Source organism: Sapajus apella, unplaced genomic scaffold (assembly GCF_009761245.1).
Source record: "Sapajus apella isolate SASKATOON/1434 unplaced genomic scaffold, GSC_monkey_1.0 scaffold89, whole genome shotgun sequence".
Classification (NCBI taxonomy): domain Eukaryota; kingdom Metazoa; phylum Chordata; class Mammalia; order Primates; family Cebidae; genus Sapajus; species Sapajus apella.
Window position 1 is genome coordinate 8,723,123 of NW_022437029.1, and position 6,000 is coordinate 8,729,122.

Sequence of the window (6,000 nt, forward strand, 5' to 3'; positions counted from 1 at the left end):
TCTAGTGAAGTCGTCTGTGGCAGGTTTTGGTCGGTGTGTTGATTTAGCCTATATCTGTTGGAGCATACTTTTTACCACTTTGACAAGAGAGAAGTGACAGGTGGTTCCGCCACGTGGTGTGGGTGTGCTGAGATGGGATGGTGGGTGGTTCTGTCAGCACCCATCGCCTGCTTGCTGAGCTCTTGCTATAGCTGGTGTCCTCTGGGGCAACGCAGAGCTCCCTGGAATATATGCCATCTGGCCCTGCATCAGCTACTTTTGGTGTCATGGAGGAGACAAACTTTTCAAGTCTAATGGGAGACCTGGAGTGCTGCTCCTAAAATGCCAGGAGGAGAGCTGAGGAAGGGGCCTTGAGGATGGCAACACTCTGATGAGGAGGTGGTGGAGAAAAGAGGCCATGGGAAGAGAGGGTGGGAGTACAGATGGAGGAAATGGTGAGAAAGGAAGAAGGAAAGTTCAGGAAGTGTGCAGGGAGTGAAGCCAGGCAGGCCAGGGCATTGCTGGGGAGGAAGGCGGTCCCTTTGGAAACCATCTGGGAAGGAAGCTGAGGTAGGTTCATGGAGAGCCTGAAATTCACGGCAATGTTCCTGCACTGTTGAAGGGGATTCACTTCGCCTTTTTTTCTCCTTTGAGAGAACAGTTGAGGGTTGAAATTAGAACTGTGTTTTTAAGCCATATTTTAGCAACCTTTTAAATATGTAAAGTAGAATCATAGTACATAATGTAACAACAAAATCGGAGCCATAAGTCCCACTGGCTTCCAGGTCTCAGGAACCCCAAGCTCCGGGAAAAAGGCTTTGAGGATCTCCCCATCAGGAAGGTAACAGCAATTGCAGGAGCAGGGAGTGACTAGATGGAGGACACCTGCCAGGTGGCTGTTGTAAACAGAGGGAAGGGGACCCAGCACGGAGAACAGAAAGGAGGTATGTGTGAGAAACGTGGCCAAGCGCGCCTGAACTGCGTATGATAGCTGATTGGCTGCAGGAGAGCTGGGGCGGGTGTTAGGTATGAGATCCACAGGCTGCTGGAAACGCAAAGAGCCAGGAAGACTAGAAGAAAAGTTGGTAGGAGGAGGCAGAGACACCAGAGGGGTTGGCTTAGGTTTCCTTGAGTTTCAGGTGTTTGGAGCCACCTCAGATGAGATGCTTGAAACATAGTTGGCAAAGACAGCTGTGACTCAGGCGACAGGTCAGCCTACTGACAGATGTGGGAGGCTGCTGCATGGAAGGGGATTTGAAACATGGGCTGGGTCTGCGCAGAAGATTAGGTAGGGAGAAGGCCAAGCCTCTATTGGAGAAACAGCTATCCAATTTAAAGTCAGAAGGAGGGAAGAGCCGGCAAAGCACGGATGGGTGGTGACATGAAGACAGCAAGCCAGGTACAGTGCGCAGGGACGTTGGGGACGACCAACAGGCAGCCTCCAGGAGAGGAGGACATTACAGGTGCCTTTCCCCATGGTGTCTGGAGAAAACACTGGCTTGTAACCTTGCAGGTCACTGTACCCACTGAGTCTCAACTCCTTTTTTTCTGGGACGGAGTCTTGTACTGTCGCCTAGGCTGGAGTGCAATGGCGCTATCTCAGCTCACTGCAACCGCAACCTCTCAGTTCCAGGCTGATGTGATTCTCCTGCCTCAGCCTCTCGGGTACCTGGCATTACAGGTGCACACCACCATGCCCAGCTTGCTTTTTTTTTTTTTTTTTGGTAGAGATGGGGTTTCACTATGTTGGTCAGGTTAGTCTCGAACTGCTGACCTGGTGATCCACCTGCCTCAGCTTCCCAAAGTGCTAGGATTACAGGCCTGAGCCACTGCACCCAGCCGTGAGTTCCAATTTCTTTTGAGTCAAATCGGGGTCATTTTCTGCCCTACCAGCCCCACCTGCCCTTGTATGATGGTTAAGTAAGATAAATGTAAAAGCACTGGCCATCTGCTCCATTCCGGCTATAATGAGCTAGACTGTGGACAATGTTGATGTAAGGCCACCAGGGAAGAGGATTAAAGTATGTCGGAGCTCTTGTTCCTTTGTTCAGGCTTGACACTGGCTCCTTTGTCACCAAGTCGTTACCACAGGAGCACTTAACTTCTCAGACATCCCAGCTACCTTTGTGGGAAATACCTGTTGGGAAGTATTTTTGACACTACTGTGTGCATACATTGGGAAGCACTCTCTAGGGACTATTTTTTTAAATAGGCATTTGACAAGATTATTGCCTTAAGGTGACTGTGAGAGCTAATGCTTCTATAGCTCCTATTCTGTTCCAGATACTGTTCTAAATACAAGTAACACAGTTGATCCTCTCAGCCAACCCTATGAGGTAGATACTGAGAAAATTAGCACTCAAAGAGGTTCAATAACTTGCCCAAAGTCCTAGAGCTAGTGAGTGCCCAAGCCAGGTTGGAACCTAGAATCCCAGCTCCGGAGCCAGTGCTCTGAACCACTGTGGAAGAATACCAGGCCGGCTATCATAGCACGCGAGCCAGGAAACAGCTTGTGCTAAGACCGTCTGCTAAAGGAGAGCATACTGCATTGGTCCAGTCAGAAGACTTGATGGGAGAGGTGGATGTCAGCCAGATCCTAATGGATGCGTATAAATTAGTTAGCATTTATACTGTGCTCTCCAACCGAGCTAGAACTCTCATCTCATTCGGGGTGGTGATCTCATAACCACTCCATCAAGATAGTATCATTATGAGGACAGTCAGTGGGCCATGTGATTGGAGGAGAAGATTCCGGGCAAAGTGACGGGAAGAGCTATGAAAGTCCAGGGATGAAGTCAAAGGTGACTGTGCCACCTGTTTGCCCAGGACGGCCCCCCCATCCTGCTATCCCAGTCACTACTAACTACATAGTTCCCCCTTTTACTCCCAAGTGTCCTGGTTTGATAAATCATTAGTTTGAGGAAGTCTGCAAAACACTGAAATCATTTTCAGAGTTTTATACACATGTGCATTGCTTGTGGGTATAGGTCCCTTACTCAAAACATGCCCCAAGAGGGCCATCCCCGTGGCATAGGGAGATTATTTTTTGTTTTTTGTTTTTTAAGGAAAATGAGCCTGGCCTTTGTGTGCAGCACAGAATCCAGTGGAGGAAATACAGCAGATGTTGGTAAGAGGCACCAGAGATAAGGCCTGTACCAGATGGGAGAGGAAGGCACGCCCCCAAGACTGCAGAGGTATTGGTGGTGTTTATCTGAAGCTGGGAGGTGGGTTCCTTAGTGTCCACTTTATTATACCTTCCAAATATGACACGCATGCTTATTATGCACTATTGTATCATAAAAGTAGATTAAAAACCACTGGGGAAAATATGTACGTGGTTCAGAGCACAGGCTCTGGAGTTCCTGTGTGACTTTGGATGAGCTGATCTCCTTAAATCTCTATTGCTTATTTGTGAAGAAGACAGAATAGCAGCACCTGTCCAAGGATTTCGAGGATTCAAAACAATCTACCTGAGCCACTTAGTCTATAAGAAGAGCTCTGTAAATGTTGGTTATGATTCTCTTCCCCCCCTCAAAAAATCCCTTCCTCACCTCTGTCATGCAATTAAACAAGGGTGCACAGAGACCCAAGAGTGTGGAGAAGGAAGGCACAGAGTGATGGAATAAATAAGTGGTTTCCTTGAAAATGGATGATAGTCATTTGGTACATTTTCCCTCCTTTTTTAACACAAAGTTCATTGACCTGACTACTCAGAAAAAATAAAAACATGATACGAATGTTGGAATGATTTGATATTGTAGACCAGGTGTTTTCATGCCAGTTAAAATACATTGGCTAGTCTCCGTTCAGGAAACCCCACAGACACTGAGTGTGTTCAGCCTCTCACAGAACCATCAGAACCATGTTAGTAGCTCTTGCTAAGAGCTTATAAATATTTATAAGAAAGGATCAGTACATTGTTATTTATAAATATTGAAGTTTAATAGAAAGGCTGTAATGCATTCTCCAAAATTAAGAGGCAAGGAATAATAATAATCTCACAAAAAATTATTGCCACTTTTGCTCAATAAAACTTTGTAGGCTACAGAAGTAACCTAAGCCTTTCTTCTTATTCTAAGTCTTTGGTTAAAATACTTTAAATGCTATAAACCCATTACTAAAAATTGAAAGTGATCTTTGAACACTAAGCTATAAAAACTACTGAACCTCAGCACAAAATCAAAATGAATACAAAAGCAAAATCTTACGAAGAATTTTTCTGTCATTTGACAGAAAACACAGATTAATACTGAGGTGCAAAATAATAAAATATGCTTTAAAAGAATTCAAGTCATGTCACGGTATTACTTTTGATTCAACACAGGCCATTAACCTTTTAAACAAAATAATCAATAACATTAATGTCATAACCAAGAAAAAAGAACAATAGAATTAAGAATTCTATTAGAATTAGAAGAGAAAGATCATGATTTTTATGGAGCGAAGGCCTGTATTTAAAACCATGTTTTTCTGATGCTTTGATAAAATGTGGGGGCCTTGCTGACCCTGGAGGGACTGCCCCTCCCAGGACTAGCCGATGTCTAAAACTAGTAAATTTCCTAGAGATAGCGAAGGACTAGCCTGCAAATGCACCTTTCCTATACAAACCAGCCCATCCAGAGCCACATCCAGCCAGCCACCTCCTTTATGGCTGTCACACCCTAGGCAGACATTCCCCAGCCCTGATCAACCCCGCCCGGGGCACCAGAGAATTAGGGACAGTTCCCACATACCAGAGCCTGCCAAAATTAATGCAAGCAGCTAATCCTAAACCCACTGAAATTACTCAAAGTAGCCAATCCTAAACCCACTGAATTTATGCAAAGTAACAATTCGAATCGCACTGAAATGATGCAATAGTTCATCCTAGACCTGCTGAAATGATGCATAGTAGCCAATCCTAAAGGCACAGAAATGATTCAAAGTAGCCAATTCTAAACCCACTCAATTATTCAAAGTAGGTAATCCTAAACCCACTGGAATTACTCAAAGTAGCTAATCCAAAAACAAATGAAATGATTCAAACTGGCCAAGCCTAAGCCCACTCAGCTGCTTATCCTGTCTCTTCTTCCAGGAATAGCTACAGTCAAGGCTCTTGCCTTTTCCTCCCCTGGCTCCCTCTGCCTCCCCAGGTGGCCCTGCACTGAGTGGCCGCCCCCTCCTGGGGTCTGTGAATAATAAACTGTCTTTTCAATGGCAGTCACCTCCTATCTGTTGGCCTCCCCATAGAAATAATAATAAAACCCATCTTTTTAAAGAAGGCCTCTGTGACGGGCACTGTTAATACAGGAGCAAAACAGAGGCCAGACTGTAACTTTCCTGTGTTTCTGCCTTTTTGTATTTGGCTTTCATTCACTCATCAAATATCTAATAAGGTGATACGCATCAGCCAGCCAAAGTTCCTTCTAGGAAATATTTTGAAAAGGAAGGGGGAAGACCCCCTTTATTACAGTGCTGAGTTCATATCACTTTCATTAAATCACTGCTATAGAAGCTTTAACAAAAGTTACAGCCACTTTGGATCTTCTATGAAAACTGTTCAGGAGAACTTCACATTTATTCCTTTTTCATTTTCCCAGGACTTGATGGGACTTCCTAAAAAAGATTGAAACCTCTCTAGGGGAGCCAGCCTCGCAGTAAGAGGTCTTTCCCTCTATGTCAGGAATGAAAGATTCATCCCGAACTCTCCGTAATTGTATCCGACCTCACGGCAAACCTCCACCGAGGATATCATCATTACTTTTGCCAAGTAAACTGTTCCCTCACACTGTCCCCCTCTATTAAGTTGAATCTCTCTTTTGTAATTTCAGAATATTGCTTCTTTGAAGCGAGGTGAGGAAATGGTGGAGGGAAGGTGTTTTTTCATAGTGCTGTTTAATAGATAAAATAAAGGACGCTAAGGACTGCATTTCAGTCAGGGATTGTATTCGGTGATATTAGGACACTCTTGGTTGCAGGCTGCAAAAGTCCAACTTGTTCTATCTTTAAATTGAAAGGGGGAAGCTCTTTCAGGTTATTGGG